General features: G+C 36.9%; 1 long non-coding RNA gene across 4 annotated transcripts in view; it reads right to left on the bottom strand.

The window, feature by feature from the left end:
* LOC310900937 overlaps positions 1-23,350 on the bottom strand; it is a 36,859-nt gene that overhangs the window by 7,413 nt on the left and 6,096 nt on the right. The window contains exons 4-6 of one of the 4 annotated variants that reach the window (XR_014585468.1): positions 10,283-10,373; positions 2,789-5,341; positions 575-1,746 (exon numbers count right to left, since the gene is read on the bottom strand). This is a non-coding gene — a long non-coding RNA (uncharacterized lncRNA). The remainder of the gene's footprint in view (positions 1-574; positions 1,747-2,788; positions 5,342-10,282; positions 10,374-23,350) is intronic. The other 3 variants (XR_014585469.1, XR_014585470.1, XR_014585471.1) reach the window with 3 other exon arrangements.

The raw sequence follows: 23,350 nt of genomic DNA, 5'->3' as shown, positions 1-23,350 counted from the left end.
TCTTGTGAGTACTGTATGTTTTTCAAGTAAACGTTTACAATCCATTTTTCCTTCAAGAATAAAAAATAAAGGAATACAGCAAAATAAAAAAAAATTCTGCACCTTGAAGATTATGGTATTTGCAACTATTTTTGTCAGAAAGGAAAAGTGAAAAAGAGAAATTTCAAATAGAAATAGACTACAAATTGCACATGGTTTCAGAGAAAATTTTTCCAGTGCCAGGAACGGAAGAATGGGTTCCATCAGTTCCAGTGTCACAGCTGCCAGACTGATCTTCCCCTTTTCCCTTTACCAGTCAGATACTTCTTTAAATACCCTACATCCTGTAACCCCCAAAAAAGCAAAACTTCCCTTCTTCATGTTTTAGAGGAAACAAAGTTATTTGCATATTATCATGCAAGCATGTTATTTCTTCTATTTGTTTTCAGTCTTTCATAAATATTTAAGCTCTCAAAATAGGCAAATAGGCAAACAAAATTGTTGGAATGTGATTAAGTGCTTGTTTCAGTAGTTTCTACATCCATTTACTTGTAGTTTTATGAGATAATTTCAGGTAGCTACAGAGATACTTAACTCTCTCCATTGACTGTGCACAAAAATATCCGTTTCAAAACCTGCAAAGATCAAACAATTCCTATGTTAGTTATGTTAGCTGCAGAAAAACCACCACCTCTGATGCTGATTTCCTGCTTGAAAAACCATAAGCTAATTGCAGAACAAAAGCTACGTTTTGAGAGGTCCTCCGCTTAGAGCAGTTACTGTGTTAAAGCCTATCTGATGCAGAACAGCTTGCAAGTCTTTTGCACGTTCTGTGAAGAAGATAATCTGGTTGTCGTATGCTGTTAATGCTGCTGGATGTGATGATATAGCACGAAGCAAAGCAAGCTCCATCCTTTACTGTTAAATCTTTCAGTTTCAACTGCTCCAAAGAGCATTTGGGTAAAGAGTAGGCAGCTGCTTTTTTTTTTTTTTTTTCAGTCAACTGTCATCTTTACCAACTCACTTTCCACCTGCTGATTTTTGAAAAGTTAAAATCCTTCCCACTCTTTTCAAGTCAGTTACCAAGCTTCAAACACATGGTGCTAGGATAACTGCTTTTACATGACTGACAAGGAAAAAAAGCAACATGCAGAGAGCAACAGGTAACTTGTGGTATTTAGAAGACTTTATTTATTATTTACTTACTGTTAGGTGATGACTCCTTGTTACTTACTCATTTTTCAAAGCCAAATGTTCAGTGTATTTAATGTCCAAATTAAACATTTTTTTCCTTAATTAAAATGATGAAGATTAATTAATGAAAATAGCTCAGACTTTAACACCTAAAAAATACATTTTCAGAAAACTGCTTTGTTATCTTAGGTATGCAGTTTTTAACAGTATTTGGGCTATGCAGTGTTCAGTGCTCCTATGTCTATGTGACATTGGTGAGAATATCATTTCTGAAATATGACAGGATGCCCATAAACGCAGGGCTTCTAAACATCCACATTTAAGGGCTCTGAATCTAATCCCCAGGAATTTTCCTTCATGCCAGGGCTGGAAGTCAGTTGTGTTGCTTTTCCACCAGCCCCTCCTCTTCTACGTGTGTTTGCAGCTTTTCTGTGTGTGAAAGGCTTGAGCACAGGAAACCAAGTAGAAGTAGCTCCACAGCTTGCTGTCCCTGATCTTATATCCTTCTGCACTTCATGTGCTGCACCTACGAAATCCCAGGTGAGGACCAAGACTGCTTCAAAGGAGAGCCAGCTGAGGGACAGGACAAAAAGATAAGATGCACACAGGAGAGAAAAAAAGGGCTTACAGGGCTTCAGGTGCTGAAAATGATCTTGAGGGCAACCTAACCATCCTGAGCACAGTCAGAATGTTACAGCTCAGCTTCTACCACTAAGTCCTGGGCTGCTAAGTTAAACGGATCTCATAGAGTTGACTGGAAGAGTACTTAATAATTAGAAAAGGGGCTATGAGTTTTTATGAACTCTTTGAATTTAAATGCCATTTTGACAGATTCAGATCAAAATATCTAGGACTTGATGCACAGCAGTAGTTAGCACTAAGAATAATCAATGTAGTCACTAAAGGGTACCCCGCAGAGATCTGGATTTACAAACCAAGTGTACAGAAAACTGAAATACCCAAAGTGACTGGCACTTTTGGAAACAAAGTGCAGATAAAGATTTAAGGTTTTGAATGCTCTGATTTCATCCATTTAAGGATTTTCTAAACTTTTCGGTGTGGATATGCTAACACTTTTAATTCATTATGATCAGCACTCTTGCTTATTTTTCCTCTTTTTTATTATGATACTAATTAACTTGTAATCAACAGCAACTCCATTAAAATCCTTGTGGCTTTGTAATATTCTAAGTGGTATAAGATAAAACCAAATGCCATCTAAATGTCTTTCTTTACATAGATATACATATATATGATCATACACACATTTATTAGCATTTCAATTTAAGCTAAACAAGATTCAAAAAATATCAGTGAAACACCTGTAGACTTTAGTATTGTATAACTATGTCAGGGGAGCAGATGGGTTTTTATAGAAGACTGATTCTTCAGTTTTATGTCAGATTTTTAAAAGATAAATACAGTAATGTGTTTATATTCTCAGCCATCTAAGCATAATTATGTAGGAGAGCTCTAAGAGAATGTACAGACTATTTATTAACTGCAAATAAATACAGCACAGTAATAATGACACAGTGGCTTTTATCATGTCATGCCTGTGAAGTGCATATCCTTATCTTGTTAGTCTGGTAGAAAGAAATTTTAATGTACTTACATTAAATTTCTGTATAGGTGAGCAGGCTTCCTAAATGATATGCATTAATGTGGAAAGGTGGGAATCTTCCATAGTGCAATCCAGACCACTTAAAACTGGGCAGCAATTTGACTTCTGGCACAGACAGTCTGAATAGCCCCTTAGAAGTGCCCTCCTCAGTCATTGACTGAAGAGCACTAATTTAGTCTTCCAAACTGGGGGCCTAAAATTGAGAGCGGGCACATTTTTGCTTTATTGTGGAAGAGTGGGAATAGTTCTGCTAAAATAAAATCAGTACTGCACAAACGTGAATAAAGAAAGCCCCTTCCCTGCGGATCTTATACAGTGCATTTCAAACATTTTGATAGTCTGTACACTGACTTTATATGAAGTTAGCCATTTCCAGGATAGCTCCAATTATTCTTTATCAAATCAGTTAAACATGTACAGTATTATAATAAACAAGATATTCTTGTGCAAGTATCTTTTCATCAACATCACTACATGCATACTTAGGGTGGAGTGGAAATGCAGTTTTATCTATTTTTGAGACGGAGACAAAGTTTTATACACTGTTACAATTACTAATTCTGTATATATTCAAATAAAGCAACTCATGCATTTTACTATTACAGGACCAGAGCTCTAGTTTATTACTATTCTTTTTTTTTTTCCCTTCTTTAATTAAAAAAAAAAAAGATTTTAAAGCCTTATTTTCTAAGAAATAACATCCTCTTAAAAACAACTTGCAATTTAAATATCTTCTTGTCTTTATTTTTAGCTAACTACCATTGAAATAGTGAGATGAAAAAGATTATCTTTGTTTTGCTGTGTTACTTGCTGAAAATTAAGATATATCAAGTCCTGTCACATACACTTCAGTCAGGTGGGTCCTACCAATTATGCTGTACTTTATACAACGTTGAACAGAAGTCACAAACATTAAAATTTAATGAGGTAAATACAGAGAGATGACAGGGACAGTATAAGGCAGTAAGTCATCACATTTTATTTGTATTTCAGTTTTTCTTTTGAATTATCTAGATACTAACTCAACTGATTTCCTTAAATACAGGTAGGTGTTTACACTGTCCTTGCCTATGTGCCTCTTCAGTAGTATTTCATAATAAATGTTACTTGCTAGAAACTATAAAGCACAGAATAACTGGAAGGAAAACAAATTTCAATACAATCGGGAATCTCATACAAATCTCTGTCTAGTTGTGTCATTTGATGTATGGGTGTTGTTTCTCTGCACAGAAATTTATTTCTCTTTCATGTTCCCTCAGGGCCAGATTTCAGGACGGGATGGAATTTCCACCCAGCAGCATTTCTCTGAAACCACTGTCAGGTTTTGAATCTCTCCTTTTCTGCTGGTAATGGAATCCCACACTCAGCCAGTCGATACTAATGATTTTACTTGCCTCCAGCACAGCTTATGACTAAGTGAAAAACCCTCTCTTCTACCTCACTACCTCCAACCCTGTTGAACCACAAGTCTAACAAGATAACCAAGTCCTTCTCAGGACTTCTTCTCAGTGGAGCTAATTATGCACAAAGACATAAACACTTCCTTTGAGCAATAATCACATCCATTTGTGTGTTCAGGAGCTGTAACTGCAGCACAAGTGTGTGTATCCAAGCTGGCAGTGAGTTACTCCCAACTTTTTTACAATCTAAGGCCTGGAGGAGTAGAAGACGATAAACTTTTTAAAAATCTGGATAAATTCTAATAATTTTTAATGTTATAGATTGCACAACGCCACCCAGTGTTGTCTGAGTATAAAAGACTACTCTCAGAAATGCATTCATGTCAGGTCATGTCAGAGAAGTTTCCAATATGAGAGTTCATGTTCTGCAAAATTTTAACCAAGAAGAAAGCTCACCATTATTTTTTTTTGTGCGACCCCAGTTCTACCCAAGGGATCATTCTATTGCGGGTGTCATCCCTCACGTCCATGAGCTTGGAAAGTTTTTCAAGAACTTCGTGAAGTATTGCATTGCACCAAAGATTGAGTTGCTCCTACTGACCAGCAAATTGGGCATTATTGCCCTTACCTAATTCATGTAACCATACTTTGGACTTTTTAGTTAGATAGATTAGTAAATATATATTTTCCTGATTTTTTCCAATTGATTTTCCTTGTAATTTCCCAGAAAGTGTTCCTTAAATGTTTAAACTGTCTAGTTCCACCTATTTGTGTGTGAGAGCACCATGCAGTGAATGACATACACTCTAAATGCCTTCACTACCTGAAAGACTCCTACATCACTGTAAATACTCTGCAAATCGTTTACTTTGCATGCTCTCAAGGGATGCAGTGCTGCACATCACAGGTGTGTTGATAGATTTTTTACTCCAATTCTAGACATTTTTTCCAAGTCCAAGAGTCAGTTTGGACAGAAATTTCATCAGTTTTGCTCAATGTGGCGTGGCCAATACAGTTGAGGCATCTGTTGCCTACATTGCTTGTCCAGCTTTGCTACTTACCTTTTTACCAAGCTGAAGATGAGATGAAGACATGATTGTCCAACAGGACAAGCAATTCTCTCTATCCAATGATGTAGATGAGTCTTGAAAAGAACAAAGCAGTCTTGCATCTTACCAGTAACATGCCACCCCAACCAAAACCATGAAAATGTTGACAAAATTAATAAGATTCTTTTCTTTGTGCAACCACTGTATTGTGCAAAACATCACTTCTAATGCATCCAATGGGGTGCATATGCTTTCTAGAATAACAAGCATTTAAGCTACTACTGTAAATAACTCATTTCTTTGAGTAAAACAGGAGTTGTTATTCCCCTGGAAATATGCTAAGCACCTTTAAAACAGTAATACAAAACAGACATCAGAACTACGAAAAATATACTAGAAACTTACTTCTTTATGTTTTTATTTTTACGCTTTTTGTCATTATATGTTGATTCTTATCTACAGACTCAGTTATTCTTAAACATGGCTCATGACAAAATACAAAATTAAACATGTGGAAATATCTAGGAATAATTTCAAAAAACAATTAAAAATCAATTACAAATCCATTATTTCCAGCAGTTAAGTGATAATGTATCTAATAGCATTTAAGAGATTAATGCCCTGATTTGCATCCAGCACTCCTGATTACACGTTTCATGAGCCCAATACTTGTATTTGTTCCTCAATTGCAAAGCAATTAATCATAGCTATATATCAACCTATTTTTAATATATCAAGCACATAGTGTATGAGATTAAGAACTAGGTCAAACACCAACAGACGATATGCTACATAGAAAACATCATATACCTGACTAGGTATTCTTTGTAACTGAATTTTCTAAAGAGCCTACAGGAACTAAGTGCCTAATGGGCCCTTTACTTCATTTTGAAATGAGCCCTGTTGTTTACCCTTCACATTATGCTAAGACTGTTTTAGTTAAGAGGAACTGGCATGTCAAATTCTCCCTTACTATACTAGGATACCGTGTGATTGAATAAACTTGTGCGCTTGCTTCCCTGCTAGAGAAAGCATTTCTGAAATCAAGGATGTATGTCTAGGTTCATAAAGACACTTCGCATTTTAAGCCATTTTAAAATTTTCAGTTCTTAAAAACTTGCCACATAGTTTTCAGAGAGGCCATTTTTACGTAAAATAGAGATATAAGGATGGATATAGAAAGATTTAACTAGATTCAATAGAGAAGAATATTGTTTAGCAATAACTTCAAGAAAAAAAAATCAATTAATCCAGTATTAAATGGTTTGAGTTATCAACTGTAAAATGACCTCATTAAAGTGATATGACTAAAAGTGATCATTCTCATATCAACCACTGTTTTGATTTAATAAATATGTTCTCTTATTTACTAAGCCACATGGGGTTTCTAGTATTTTTAATCCAATTCATTAAAATGGTAGACCTGCTCAACTCTTTTTATATATATATTTCAGCTTAAAAAAGATATTACCTATATTCAATATATGAACAATAAGTTGTTTTTTTTTTTTTTTTCCAATTAAAAATAATAATTGAATTCAGATAAGTAACAAATGTTCATGCTTTGGTAACTTATACACAACAGCTTTTAACCAAAGCAAAAACACCTCACAGGCAAGCCTCATAAATTTTGAATTTCTACTGCTTTTAAGATATAATCAGTCAGTTTCATTTAATAGCTGAATATTTCTCTTCTCTATATAGCAGTCCCTGACCATTTTGCCATATGTTACAGCTTCCTTTTTAAAAACTCTCTTCTAATGGCCTTTGACATTTCTTTACAGAACTTTTTGTTCTTTTCCTCTCTTCCCATTTTAGTTCCAACACATACTCATGCTGTAAAGGGAAGGTCTACTTAAGATCTCTTCAGAGCCTAAGGATATTTATTCCTGTCTGGGCCAATGCTGAGTAACAGAGCCTCTTTAATCAATCACTGCAAAGCTCAGAAACACTGCTGATTGCATCTGAAACTCTATGCACTTATCTATAGTAATCTCTGAAAATTGCTTCCTTAAAGTTATTACTCCTTTGCACTGCTGCTGAAAGGTACATAGTGGAGGTTGCCTATTGAATAAGTAATTAAATATTGAATGCTGTGCAACTTAGGCTCTTACTAAAATGCGTACTTTTTTCTGTGACAAATATATACATTTTTTTCTTGTGAGGGTGAAAGTAGATCAAAATAGGAATATTTTGTTCTTGTCTTTGTTTTTGACACCATGTAAGAAAGTAATATTCAGGCCTGTGCACTCTCATGCACCCAGCAAGAGATGCACCCAACTGGTTACAAAGTTCACCCAAAAGCCAAACAGAGGTCCACATCCCTGGTCTTTCATGTGAATGCTTGTATATAATATCGGTGCAGAAATCAGAATGCAGATGGTCACCCTAGAGAGTAGGACAGAGTGTAAGGCTGATTTTTTAGTTGAAATTTTAAATTACAAGCATTACTTATATGCATAGGTGGCTCAGTTTAAAGTAACCAGTGAATCATGGAGATTACAAAGTAAGGAATTGTTTAGGCATGGACTGAGGAAGAAGGCTGCAGTTTCCCATTAGGCACACATGGCATACCACCTCACAGCAGAAAGGCAATGTAGTTTCTCCCTCCTCCTCTGCTGTGATGTTGTTTCCTTCTCTAAAGAGTGTATCATTTCTTTGTTTATATCGCAAAGGACACATTTGTGAATTAAAAGACAGCAATTAAATTACTACCCTGACAGGAGAAGGAGAGCATGAGAAAAAACCTGAACCGAAAGCAACATTTTTAATAGGAAAAAATGTGCATTAGGTGAACCAATGCCTGGGAACTCTTTCAGTAAGGAATGTGCTTTTGTATTCCATACTCAGTGATGGATGCAGCACAGAACTTTACTCCACAACTAGGTTGTTCAATGACTTAAATACACTTCTCAATTGTAGAATTTCTTTACAAAATGTCTAGTCTTACTCATCAGGTACTATACAAGGAGAAAGGTAGAGTCTATCTGTTAAAGAAATGTGAATTTTCAATGACACTTGCCTTACTGGATATATTTTCCCTTAATAGGAAGGCTTGTCTGCAGTTTTAGATAGAATGAGAGGAAAAGAACTTTTCATCCCATGGATATACTATTTAATGTACACATGGAATTCCTACACACAAAAGCCTGGATTGAGAACGGGACTTCAGCTGATACTCAGGATTTTAAAAGCACATTTAGAATTCATGTTTCACTATCTACTTGCTTTTACTTTAAGTTTTTCTTCATCTTCATACCAGAAACGAGTGCTTTCTAAAGCATAAACCTAGGCTATAACTGAGCTAATAACTTCTTGCTGTCACAATGTTGACAGCATACAGTATTTACAATCGAGTTAGGTTAGTTAATTAACTCATTTGAAATCACTCTGTCATACGTGCCTTTTTTGGACTCAACATAAGACCACAGTCAAGTTAGCAAGCAAGCTGGTGAGCAGTATTTAAATAGACAAAATAAAAAAGATCACAGCACTGATTCATCCTTAAGAAGTCATTCCCAGTTTCTGTAATTAAGGTAACTTGAAGTGCTACACTTACTGCTCACTGTTCAACACCAGGTTGAGCCAAACATGGACATTTATGTCTTATGTGATAGTTATGAGAAGCAAATGCAAAAAGGAATATAATTGTTTGATTATAATTAACCCATCTGCTAAAATTTCCAGTTGCTTTTTATAATTTTTTAACTTCACTTTGAAGGAGCAATAGGAAAAGCAGAATGACTCCCTTGGTGAAACTGTATGGCAGGTGAGCTTGATAGAATGACATAACACTCATTAACATACATTCATTAACATACGTTAATGTTCATAACGTTCCATAACGTTCATTAACATACAAGTTCTAGCTTAAACCCATGACTTCAATAAACATCTGAGAGAAAACACTTCTCAAAGGCACCTGTGCAAGCTGCAGCACCTTAGAGCGTGAGAAAAGTTCAGGTCTGACTGTTCAGGAATTCTGACTAAATAGAAGCTCCTTGCACATGACTGAGAAAGAAAGTTAAAGAAGAAACTGGTAGCTGGTGATAAGATTAATACTCTCTTTTTTGTCAGGTTTTACAAAATCAGTACCTGACAGGCATGAAGATTTCCCAGAAGCACACTTTAAAAATATGTATAATTTCACAGATTTTAATAGCTCTTATATGAGCTATGTCAAAATCAAAGCAGATCATTGAAGGACAGGGTAAAATGGCAGCTTAAACACAATATTCCTACCTTTTTTTTTTTTTTAAGTCGGGCGATAAATGCAATGCTTATAGGGTTAACATCTTGTAAGTGATGTTATCCTTGTAAATTTCCACTTTCTCCTGTTTACAAATAGTGTACATCAACTATTTGGGCTGAAATTTTTAATGCCACTGTTTGCCACTGGCTGGATATTTCTGTAAATTTCAGCTGCTTTAATGGAACCATTTCCTAGAGTAAAATTAAAAGAAAATACGTTGTATTGTCTGCGCTTAATGACAATCTCATGGGATCAACCTGTGAACCATACCAGGGGACAAATAATCAGTCATGCCTTGTTAAATTCACCAGGATGATGGTGTGGATTTGCCTGCACTGATTAAAATGTGTTTTGTTTGATATTTTTGCAAAGAATAGTTACTTTTACCATATATTGATTCACAGTTGAATTCTTTTCACCAAGCAGTGGTCACACTTTTCGTGTCCAACACAGACATACACAGAAGTCCTTGTTCTATGATACAGTGGCTTAATGAGCTCTTCAGGTTGCTTACTCCTGCGCTCAGGTGGTAGGGCATGCCCCCCTTCTAGATTAAGCAAGAGCACCACTTCATGAGTCATTCTGTGAACTGGGTGACTTAACTGACTTAGGTTAGAAAGAAAGAAAACATGCACAAATAGGTCAGATCGGTTGAATGACTTGGTTCGCAACACGGCCCCACCACCAGCGGCAGTTACAAAGCAGGGGATGTGAGGTGCAGCGCTAGAGTAGTTGGTGCCCAGGCATGGATGGGAAACATTGAAATGCCTCAGACCGGCCTTACCACTGAGGTGCTGCACAGTGGGATTAGAGCCTGGTGGGGTTCTTCTCTAAACCAAAGCTCAGGGGGATAACAACAGTGACGGGCAGAGCACCTAAAAAAGAATGGTATCAATTCAACCATGTTGTACAGTTAAGTATTTTGCATAAGCTGCATATCAGCACCATTTCAGTTTCAACCATTTTAACAGCCACCTTGAGCTAAAACACTGCTTGGATAAACACCTCTACTTGCTAGGGACAGCTCAGGTGAACAGCAATAGGATCTTTTGCTACAGCTTAAGCTAATGTTATAGAACATAACAGAGAATTTTATATTAATTTGTCTCTTCCATACAGTTCCTCAGTCTAAGTATCAATCGGGACACGTACAAAAAAGGCAGCTGTGGTCTGACTTCAGCAGAGCTGAGTTTCCTCAATTAAATTTGGTGATAAGTAAGATTTGAATATATATTTTTAAATACTTGAAAGATCAGATCGTAGGTATCTCAGATTGGATACCCAACATTACCTCATTTATTTGTCTGGGTTTTACTGTCAGTACTTTGGTATTACATGCATACAACATGAACAGTCTTTCTTTCAATCCTTAATAAAATTAAGTAAGTAATAGCAACAGAAATTGCAAAAAGGAAGCTAATTATTCTGTACTCAGTACAGACTGCAATAAGCTGTAAATAATTCACAGAGCAACATGCTGCAGAAAATAGCAAAGTGTTCATAGGACCGTACAACAATCAGACCTAAATTATGCTATGGGTCACAAAACCTAATTTCCTGCAATTGCAGCCAACCACATACTCTAATCTTTTTCCTAATGCTCAAAATTTGTCTTAGAGCTAATTGGATTGCTTGCCCAGAATATGAGAAGCCACAACCCAGCCATCTCTGGATTTCACTCACCATTTTGCCAGAAAACTTCTAATGTTCAATCTGAATTTATTCATGGCCAGATTGTGTCTGTTCTTGTGCTAATATCTTCCTTTAGAACAGATTTTCATATATTCAGCTAAAGGAACAAAGATTTTGTGATAGATTGGAATATAGCATAGAAATGGAGCACCTCATTCCCTAACATTTCTTAGTGTGTGTTGCACTCTGAATTCATCTTCTTGAGCTTGGATGCCGAGGACTATCATAGATGAGGAATCTGCTGCACATCAAATAGTACAACTGCTTTCTGGCACTACTGTAACCAATTTCATCTAGTACACTTGTCTTTTCCGCAGCCATATCATACTGGTGACTCATAAATCACTGTGATCAACCACTCACTGCAGTTGTCCCCACCACAGCTGTTTCCAGTCAGTGAGCTAACAACAGAAGCTCTTAGTCCTGCATTGTATTTGCACTTCATACTATTAAATTTTATCCCTTATACATGATTGCAGTCCCTACAGTCATCCATTTCTTCCCAAACCTTGCAGCTTTCTTCTCTATTAACAATAGACATATTTTTTGCTATTAGCAAATTCAATCACCATACACATTTCTCTATAGACTAAGCTTATTTATGAAATGATAAAACAAAAATTGTTTAAAGACTCAGCCCTGAAGAGCTCCACCAATCATGCTCTGGTAACAGAGCACTTTCCCTTTCAGTGACACTTGTTATCTTCCTTTTAGCTAGTTTCCTCTGTCACATCATAGTGCTTTTACCAATTAGTGAGCGTTGATTATCATGTGCACTGAAGGTACAGCCATCAGGTAGGAAACCTGCAGAATTAACACGTTCTTATTTAGGTAGACTGTCTAATGATGCATGTTCACCTAGAGACTGAGGTAAGGATGTATATAAATTTAGGGAGTACTTCACAGGTCTAGTGTTCCTTTAACATATTATTTCAATACACAATTTAAAATTAAATAGGAGTGTGACAGACAAAGCTCTGGTCTTAAAGTGATTATGTCACAGGATCCATGAGAATAAATTCTGGAGAAGGCTGCACTAATGGAGGATTGATCGGTCCTGCAATTCTTGCCGTTTTCTGAAAGAAAGCATTTCATGCAGGGACAAGCACAGTGCCAAGTGCATAAGCAAGGCTTTAGTTCTAAGACAGAGACATAAAACCACATATTAAAAGCCATATGAAAACATGGGGTAATGCCTTTGTGCTGGTCTTGAAATAAAGATAAAAACCAATTATGGGCAAGCAACAATGTAGACAGAGTGGGCCAATGGGGAAAAAAAGTAAGTCAAGGAAAATTACCCAGTGTGAAACTATTGTATCACACACATATGTCAGAAACAAAAAGTTTAAGGAAATGGAAAAAAAAAGTCATATTTATTAACTAGGGATTATGTACAATACTCAAAATATACTTGAAATATATTTGAATATACTCAAAATGTATTTGAAGGCTTAAAATATCATCCTGTTTTGCATAATTAACTAATGGCAGAAATATGTATTTAATAAAAACCCTACAGATTTGTTCCTTATATAGTTAAAAGTATTTCTAGCAGATACTTTATATGTCAGAGTGATCACATGTCCCCTAGCAACCAGGATGTTACTGAAATTCTACATACAAGTGCATGAGTCATTTTAAGAGGTGTAGTAAGTCTAATCAGGAATGTTTAATGAACGCCAGTAGGCTACAAGCTAGATTTTATAAATGTGCAAAGCTTGGTAAATTAATTTTGTTCATAAATGTACTGATAAGAAAGGATAAATCTCCATGTATTTTTTTTTGAATCAGAGTGATATATTCTATTTTGTTATTTCCCTTATTTATTATCTGAAGCTTTTTATACAGCAAGTTCATTTATCTCTGTTGTAAGGATTTATTCTAAAAATACATTATATCTATCTTATCCTGCCCAGAACCTGAAAAAGACTCCTCTACTCCACATAAAACTGTGTCGGTGCAAATGTCATTTATCTAAGTTACAGAAACTGTCAAGGAAGGCATATGCCTTCCAAAGACACTTTATTTGGTTTTATTGCTGTTTGTTTGTTTAATCTTCTGTTTTTAAATGTCTTCCTTGACACCAGTTTCTTGATGCTTTTGGTCTGATCTTTAATATATAAGGAATTACCCGATCTTGCAAACCAGTGTTCTATAGTTATTGCACAAAATTTGCACAATGTGCTGCTTTACAGTTCATCACAACTCACTAAACAAACAAAAAACCCCAACAAGTGGGATTAGAATTAAGCTTCAAAGTAAAATTTCTTTCCACCTAGGGAATCTAAATAGATCCTGATTTGTGACAGTACTGTTGCATTCTTTACAAGGTTGAATTCCAACTACTTTTGTGTTTTTTTCCTAAGCTGCAGTCTGAGTATAAAAAATCCTATTACAAAGTCTACAAAACCACATTATAGAAATATCTGCTTAAGCAAAAAGTAAAAACTTATTTTTTTTTCTCTTTACATCTTGCTTGAAATACCCAATGTATTATATAAACACAAAGTTCCAGGTTGAAATGAAAGAGCATTGATGCATTGTTCAATGACAGTTCTCACATTCCTAGCACAGACAACATATTTGCTTTTCCGTACTATTCCAACCTCTATTCATCAGCTTAACTGTACTCATCACTACTGTTTCAGGCTGATTTGCATAGGTGTTGGTATTTTTTAAGTATTCTGCTAATTGATGCCCCGAGTAATAAGCATATCTTGCTGTCAAAGTTTTTTCTTAAAGTTCCTTCTATGGATCTAGAACAAATTCTGATTAGTTATCAAACAGGTAGAAAAATTAATCAGAAGTTTCTGAGTATTGGAAATTCCTAGAATAGTGCATGAAAGTGAAGCAGGCCTTTGTAAATTAAATACACTGTGTGTGAAGAAGGAGATCTAAAAGTAGCTGGGGGGAGGAGGTGGCTTTGCCAATACAAAACTTGGTACTGATTTAATACAAACTGAGAGTGGTAGACGTCTAAGCCAACTAAGCTCAAGTTTCACTGACTGTTCCTCAAAATTTGCACATGACTGGGGGGGATCATCGTTATATTAGTTCAAAGCACAGCACATAATTTTCATGCCCAATGAGACCATCCCAGTTACAGTTAAGCCACAGACGGCTTTTTAACAACGTAGGACGCTTATTTATAGCCATTAAACTTAATCCATCATTCAGTACAGACTAACTGTACTGAAAGGAAAGCAGAAGTAAACAGCATGTCAGGTGGGCAGCGTGAATGAAAACCTGTCACTGTTTCTCAAGCAACTGAACCCAGGGTGTGGTGTAGGCTTACTATCTTATTGCAGAGCCCCTCCCTTGGGCTGTTTACAGTAAGGTGCAGCGCAAGCCAGACTTTTATAACTCCTTTTAACTCACTTAAAAATCTCTACTACAGCTGTCTGCACTTGCACCACCAGCGACATCAAAACTAGACATAATTTCTCAATGTTGTTTTCATTCTCCATTTAGAAAAAGGAGAAGTAGTAAGCAAGAGCATCATTCACTCACAGGATTCTCACATTTTCTAAACAGCTGAAGAAATGGCTGCTTAACAGAAGGATCCTTAAGAAGAGTGGTTAAGAGTAGAAGCAACTACTAACTTGGACTCGTTCTTCATAAGGAACAATTTATTATTTGCTTGTTTGTTTGTTTCCTGCTTTTAAATGATGCCGAAAAAGATTTCCCAGTTTAAAATCGTACACAAAGTCAATGAACAAATTTCCTTTGATCTGCAGGCAGATTTCAAAAATCTAGCTGTGACCAGCTCTCTTCTCTGGTGTACTGGTTACTGAAGTCCTCAGATGTTGTGTCTGTTCTGGTTATTCATATAGCAATCAACTAGAGAGATGCAGCACTGCACATTTGAATTGATTTTCAGTCTCTCATGGGCAGCAGCAGGCTAAGCACCTTAAGGCATGAAGAAAGCGCTTGCTCCTGCCTGACCAAACTTTGTCTAAGCAGGCAAAAGGGGAAATGGGAGAGGAGAATATGTCCAAAATTACACAAGTGACTAATAGCAAACAATGAAATCAACATTAACTGTGTTTAAGTCCAAGAGGCAGTGTGGCTCATGCTGCATTTTACCTGTAGAATTTGCAGGGGAGACCAAACACTAAATCTGTTCACTTATTAGAATCTATTTGGCATGTTGCACAATTTTGACTTCTTTATTTTTGCCTTTTGTTTTCAGTCTTGTTCCCTAAGGAAATGAAACTTCTGCAATCACAGTGGGTGTGTATGGGTACACGCACATGAGTTCAAGTAGTAAATTTTGAACCTGCTGGCAAACTTTATCAAAATTTGACACAGAGTAGTGGTCTCAAACGTAATGTAATTCGTACATAAACTGCGAAAACAGGGAGACAATTGTAAATGCCAGCCCACAGCCTGGGAGCAAATATCATTAGATCCTTGAAAATTTATGTGGTAGAAATAATATTACTTTCATTTAGATATTAACAGAACGATGCACAGATCCCTTCAGCTAGGTTTTCAAGTTTTCCTCTGCATTAAGAAATGTATTAATAAAAAACCCAAGAACAAAACAATCTCATGAAACAATGCAACAGCAGTAACGGGGGCTTAAAGGAAGACAAAAAAAATGACATTATTTGTAATGAAATAATGAACTAGAATAACTGCACATGAATAGATGACGTGGATTTCTCCCTTCAACTTGTGCATATCATGTTTTTAGGAAAAGCCTTCAAGACCATTCAAATTTCTTCTGTGCTTCAGAGGGCGAAACTGTGGTAGGAGAAAGCTCTGGAACACAAAGTGCAAGGCTGACTACCTGTCAGCTCCAGATACTGTATTCAAAGGGGGAAGGAAGGAAGAGAGACGAAATCTGGGGCGAAGCTGTGTTCATGACTCAGAATATTTATGTTAGGGATGTCAGATGTTATAATTAGGCTGGGCTTAGGGATTGTCATTACGAAAATGTCAGTGTAAGCAAGGCCTCATTAAGGCTCAGGGAGGGCAAAGACTCAACTTCTCATGTTAGAATATGAAATTTGAGCATCTGCCTCGTATTGGAACTTGTTTTGCTACCCACAAGCGCTGCTGTTCTCCCTAGCTGGTGAGTCCCCTGCCAACAGGACGTGAAGGAAGCTGGAGAGAGGACACATGTGCTTCATTTGAGTCCTGCTGAGCAGGTCAGAAGTTTTTCTTCTCTTTTTTGAGACAAGGGTTTCAGTAGAATTTAGCTTTCCACCCTCACATATGTGAGCAGCCTTCAAAGCACGTAATTTCCATTGTGTCACACACATTCACTCAGCATATGCATAAAATTGAAGCAGAGAAGCTGAAACTCTAAGATCTTTTTATATGGGCTGGGCTAGGGAATGTATTTATGCTGGTTGCTATAGTAATGAACACAGATGATGATTGCACAATCACTGCAATTACACATTTATAGAGAGTGGTAGTTTCAGACAAGAGTAATACAACTGCAATGCAAGGAAGTGATGTAATCAGGGAAAGATGAACACATAGGTCAATAGCATGCTTAAGACATGTTTATTAAATTATGATGAAATATTTGAGAGGAAGGCTGGCTTCTGGTTAAGATTTTTGACATCTAAATTCAGTGTTTTGCTATTCAGCAGCTTTCTTTTTTGACCTTGAGTGTGTGTCTCCCAGTTTAGATCCACCGAAACATGGTGTTGACTAGAAGTTAAGAGCAATAAGAAGCAAGTTTAGGTGCTTGGCCGAGGAGCCAGAACTGAGAACCTTAAGTTACTCATTTACAACAGGCTGCATTCTGAGCTGGGAGCAGCTTAGTGTAGGTAAATAACTCCTACTGAGATACCGTATCTTCAATTACTTCATATGAGGTACATACACAGTCTTTGCTGAAAGAAGGCACTTCTTTCACTTGAGGCTTGGAATCTCTCCATGGATAGCTTCTTGAGACTTTCCTTTCAAAGGGCAGAGAAGGCAGCACTTTTCTTAATACATTTGTAATGCATTTAAATTCAATGCCTAACATGCCACAGCACTCTCCTAGGGTATGAGATGCCTTGGTTCAATTCCTTCCACTGTCCATGGAAATTCAAATCTTAGCTCCCACATCTCAGCGGAAAAAATGTCTTAAATGGCAGGCTACAGGATATTTAAAAGGAAAGGGTACTCTCACTCTCTCCTATTCAATAATTAAAGAACCACTGAACCACAGAGACTACAAAAACAACAACCATGAACACGGCCAAGTACCAAAACACTTTATTGGGAAAGGGAGAAATTGAGTTCCATTTCTGTTAATATAGTGCTTGGATCAAGTTTTTCAGGTAACAACATAGCCAGAGGATCAAACAGCCTATGGATTTTGATGAGGCTTAGATGCAACAGCGTTGCTGAGTGCTTACAAACCCATCTCGGAACAGAGCTTTAGATGCTACCAGGGTGAGGAAGCAGCTATGCCAGGGTATTAAGAATTTTAAATTGGATCTAAAGAGTTTGAAATACAAAACACTCTGTGGACTGAGATGTCCATTAGTACAATGATGATGTTGGTAGTTTCCTACCTGCCCCAGGTCCTTTGGGATTACCCACATTAAAGCTGTGAGAAAATCAGAAATTATCATCCCGTAAACAAGTGAGAGAAAGATGCAACTGACATTTATTTAACTAAGTTTAAAAGCTTCAACTTAAAAGACTACTTTATGCACTTTTTGCAAGTATCAACAAATTAAAAGGATTAAGCTTGCAAAAGGCATAGTATTTAATCAGTCAAAAAGTAGCAGAAGGATTTTGTATAGTGGGACTTGTTTGTTGTTTTTCAAAATATAGTCCATAAGCTAATTGTGTTGGAATAATTGTCTTGTTAAACAATTTGTGAGTGCCAAAAAGACATATGAAATAAAAAGAAAATAATAAGGGAAAAGACAGTATTTTCACAACAGATTAAGTGAAATTAAAAATAAAATTAAAACAAACAAACAGAAAACACCATGTTCTGGTAAATGGCAGAAAAATGAAAGACAGAAGGCCCATGTTTGAAATAGGCTAGTTAGATAGCTGGGGTGATCTCCTGAATCTCCTCTTATCCCCAAAATTAACAAAAACACTGAGATGAAATTTCAGGAAACAGGAGGATCAGGTAAATGGTATAAGCAGTTTTGAGGGATACATGCAATGCTTGAAAAAGTGGCTGCATATTAAGTTGAACTGCACAGATATAAATATGGCAGTCAAAGTAAAACATGGAAAGAAAAAAATAAACCAAGTGCTCCTTTCAGTCCCATGTGTTATACCTAAGTATGTTCTGTAATCTGCACAGCTCAAATGGAACAACTTCCTATTTAACCATGTCAAACATATTCATATTGCATCTTTGTATCTCGGCATTATCACCGCAATTATCAGCAGAGCGCAGTGCTGAAAATCTGTATGAAAATGAAATGGTTTAGCACATCTACATACGCATGACTTCCATCGGTCCTGACAATGTTGTAAAGTCACCACGGTACGTGAATGCTTCCCACTGATGGGTCAAACTGAAGCCTTAGTAACCACTGCGTAAATACAGGAGTTCCTCAGACAAATCAGAAAAGCTATTCTGATCTACACCCACGTAAAAGAGGAATCAGGTTCTGAATTTCAATCAGCGATTACTCCTACATGGTGCTGATGTCTATTTTTTGCTATCTATCCTGCAAAAAAGCTGAGGGATCTACAGACTAGAAAATTTATTTTGTTTTAGTCTGAACTGTTTTTTCATTGCCACAACCACAGACTGAGACAAAAGCACTTAAACAGCCTTCCTGTCTGTACACAGTTTGCACCTTGTAAAATAGTGATTTGAATATTGGTAGAATCTGACACTTAAGCACAATTTTCCTTCATTTTTGTCATTTCCCTCTACCGTAGAAAAGAGCATTAAACTTTTTTTTGTCCCCATTTTTAAATAATACTCTAAAACTGATGCAATTAGCACTAAGAATAATAATGTATGGCATGTTCTTAAAAGTGATGCAAAACAATCTACATTAAAAATACCAGTTCAGTTAGTTACTCTGACTTGTTATTTACACAATTTACTGACAATGTTTTTCCCCCCTTCCCCTTTGGTTTTCTGACTTTTTAAAGATAGATACCACTAACTTTAAACTCAATTTTTAAAACATGCCTGTATTTGACAAGGAAATGGCACAAATCATTTTTTTAACCTGTGAGTCACCCTGAACAAGCATTAGCAACCTTTGTCTTCAAAATTCTGAAGTAATGAAATAGGACAGGTAGATGTGAGAAGAGAAAACCCACCTAAGCAACCACTTTTAGACAGTGATAGAATCCCTACCTTTCACTACCAGATTATTTTCAGGTTGTCGTAAGACTTCGTTGTTCATGTTCCTACCACAGGATTTTAAAAACTTTCAAAGGTACTATAGAAAGGCACTATTAACTCTTTTTTTACAAAAGCATTGAAAGGACAAAATAAAAAGTTGCAGACTAGCAATTTCCAAAACCCCTTCCAGCTGAGTCTACAAAAAGCCTTGGATACTTTACCTAACCCTCTTGTAACCTGACTGGCAGAAATCTTAGAACAAGACGTGTGCAGCATATCTTGATAACTGTGCAATTGTACATTGCTTTCTAGGTTGGATGTTCAAAGAGACACCAATAATTAGAGTCTAAGTTCCTGAAGCTAACAATGTACTTGGGCTAGGTCTTCATAAGAACCCCTTATATTGCTCCTAGAAAGTAAGGACTTATTTTAAACCAGTTTAATTTTCTGCATATGACTAAGCCTCTCCCTGCCTATAATTTTAAAATAAGAGTGGGTTTAAATGTGTTTGCTGAACTGGTGCCTAAATACTTTCAAATCATACAACTATTGATATGGTATTGAGTATTGTTTTTGGTATATGTTTGCAATTACATACTGTTCGGTATTGCTTCAGCTACTGTCCCTGATTAAAACTGAAGCCAGCAACTGATAATGTTTCTAATCCAGAAAGCGGCAGCAATGCTTGGCCATATTGCTATTCTGAGCGGTCCTTTAAAACAGGAAACATTACATGTTGCTTTAAAGCAGGGAAGGTGAGGAGAGACAAAACTGAGAGGAGAAGGAAAAGGTCTTAGGAGATCAGAAAAATACTTGCATGATTTTAGGTCTAGGTAGTTGACAATTTGCCTGTATTCATTTTACATCTAGCCACAACAGACCACAAATGGAGGTGGGCCATTATCTCTGAGCTTACTCAAAATTTTCCTTACTGCATTCATCTGCCTGATTCTGTTCCCAACCTAATTTATTGCCAAGTTTCTTTTCAGTCCAGCAAACTGAGGAACAAGTCATACATTCCCTTCATAAGAACATGACAGGCAAATGGAGTCCTGGAAAGATTAATCTTTCCCTTTACGTATACACATGGCTGGTAAGCTTACCATGTTCAGCCCACACGTAAGACACTGCCATGGCAGGGGGGTTGGATCTTTAAGGTCCCTTCCAACATGACCCATTCTATGATTCTTTTCTTTTAAATAACATTCAACTTACATTAATTCTTGTATTAATAGCAACAGAAGACAGAAAGCCCTTGGCTGCCACTGCCACTAGCTGCAGCCACCCTGCCTTTGTTCGCAGCCCTGTTGTGCTTCCTACTGATCCTCCAGCACCAGGAGCTCCAAGGGTGGCTGGAATGGGTTTGAGGGACACTGTTCCTCCCCTCCTGTCCTCTCACCTCCTCCCTTCCCCAGTTGACTCACATACTGAGCACACTGAGAGGAGAGAGATGGGCAAGCAAAACCAGGTTAGAAGGGAAAAGAGCATTTCCCCTAATGCAATACAAAAGGAAAGAAAGTCCCCTGAGAGAGGAGGAGTCTGGACCTTATCTATGTGGTGTATCATGTCCACCTACGTTTTCAGCACTTAATCCAGTGTTCAGTTCAAATCAGCACCACCTTGTACTTCAGGGTGAAATCCCCTTGGAAAACTTTTCTGCCCTGCAGATGAGATCAGTCAGAAAAGGCAGCAAAGAGAAATACCACTCCCTACACACCCACATCCTGTGAAACCCCTGTGATTACTCCTTATTTCTCCTCATCTTTCACTCTTGTTTCTTCACACAATCCCTACCTCTTACTTTTGTCACTGCTAATAAAGAAGGCAAAATCATTAAGACTGGCCTGCAAGCCTGCAGCAGCAAAATTAAATTTTGCACTGTTTGCAAATTTTGAAGCAGCTCTCTCTGATGGAAATCATGTATCTACATTTCTTTCCAGCTCAAAGGATCACTGTAATTTTAGTTGCTATTTGCTAAACAGATTTTTAAAGTAAATACTACATTAAACTATAAATATATTAAAATAAAAATACGCTTCACAAAGCCTGATTTTCATCCTGTCAAACTTTCGAAGATACTGTCAGATCCACAACAATTTATCTGTGAAACCACTTTAAAAAGGTTAAAACAATACACTTGTATATTTCTAGTGAATGGTGTCTTGCCTCTTGCTGCTGACCAAGAAATATCCTGTAAAGGAAGTAGCTAATCACTGTCTCCTTGGAAAATGTTTACAAAGGAACATTGGGGATGATGTTATCTGCGTCCTGTTTAAGCAGCTGTTTTGTTCTCTTAAAGCAGATGGTAAACGAAGAAGAGGCATTCTCGGTAGCACTGTTACGCTTTTCCTTTCTGTACCTTGAGTCTCGCTGTTTCTGGACATTATTTGGTTCAAGGTTTTTCACTTTTTCTTCCCATATTTTACTTGCATGCATTTCAAGAAAAAAGATGTTGCAGTATTTTTAGTGTTTTGTTTGTTTTCTTTTTTTGGGGGGGTGGCATTTTTTTCCAGTTCTTACCAAAATCAATTCAGAAATTGTATGCACACATAAGCATCCTGGTGACCTGAATCAAAACTGATAAAATATGTTACTTCTGAAAGACAATAAAGGTAAGCGCTATGGACTGCTGTAAGACATAAAGTAGAAGTTATGACGACACTGCTCTTGGACTCACTTACAGTAAATACAAGCTTCGTATTTCCTTGATGCCAGAATTAAACCTACTTTTGGTTTTGGTGATGCAGAACAGACTGCAGTTAGCAATATCATTACCTCTCACTCTATATTGCAATATCATCATATCTCAAAGACAACCCCACTTTGTGCTACTTCTGAAACAGCTGGGCGTTGATGCAAGGTAGTCAAATCTTCTAGGCAGATGACCAGTGCTGACTGTATTTCAGCATTCTTCTAAATAGGAAAACAAAATCTTTACTCAATAGAAAGGCCAAGATATTACTTGTAGGACTGAGCCTCAAACAAAAATCAAAGTGTGCTCCTACTCAGAATGCCACCAGCTAATTGCATTTTCTAACTTACTAGACTTGATGTCTTCCTATATTATCAACACATATGTTCATTGCTCTCCTTGATGTCTTCCTATATTATCAACACATATGTTCATTGCTCTCCTTGCTGGAACAAGTCATTTTACTCCATTATCTGAAGTCTTCCAAATTAAAACCAAAAACACCTAAGTTTCAATCGTTTAGTTATATATAGCTGAAAGTGCAAGACTTGTCCACCAGCTACTTGCAAATTATCTGCACGAACAACTAATGATAAATCACATTTATCTCAGCCATCAGACCATGTTTTTACTTGTACAGTCCTCCTTCCTTAATGGTCACATGTCATCCAACTTCTGGAGCCAAAGCCGTTGAAAATAAGGAAGCATACTGATGAGAGTTATTTGCCCTTATTACATATCCACACTATGATCCGAATGAAGCAGAGGTGCTAGGATGGAAATTGTACCTTGCTTTATAGTTAAAGGCAACAGACATCCATACACGCAATGACACAAATCAATCTCTCTCCTCATGTTGGATTAAACAGTTCTCCAATGGGCATCTCTACGTGGTAACACTGTCATAACCACAATGGCTTTCAGACATAAGCAAGACAAGGTCTGTAGGTAGGGATAATGCCTTTTATTAGGCCAAGTAGTATAATAAAGGATAAAGTAGACAGATTTCCAGATATTGCTATTTCTTAGCTTTAATAAAGCTTTCAACACTGTTTCCCACAATATTGTTGTATTCAATTTGGGACACTGAGGTCTGGATGGGTGGACAACTAGATGGGTAAAAAGCCATTTGAATGGTTAGGCTCAGAGGGTACAGGTTGTACGCTAACAAGTCTGGC

The sequence above is a fragment of the Anser anser genome (assembly GCF_964211835.1).
Source record: "Anser anser genome assembly, chromosome: 5".
Taxonomy (NCBI): Eukaryota; Metazoa; Chordata; class Aves; order Anseriformes; family Anatidae; genus Anser; species Anser anser.
Note: the sequence above shows the minus strand (reverse complement) of the source record. Positions and strands in the feature narration are given on the sequence as shown.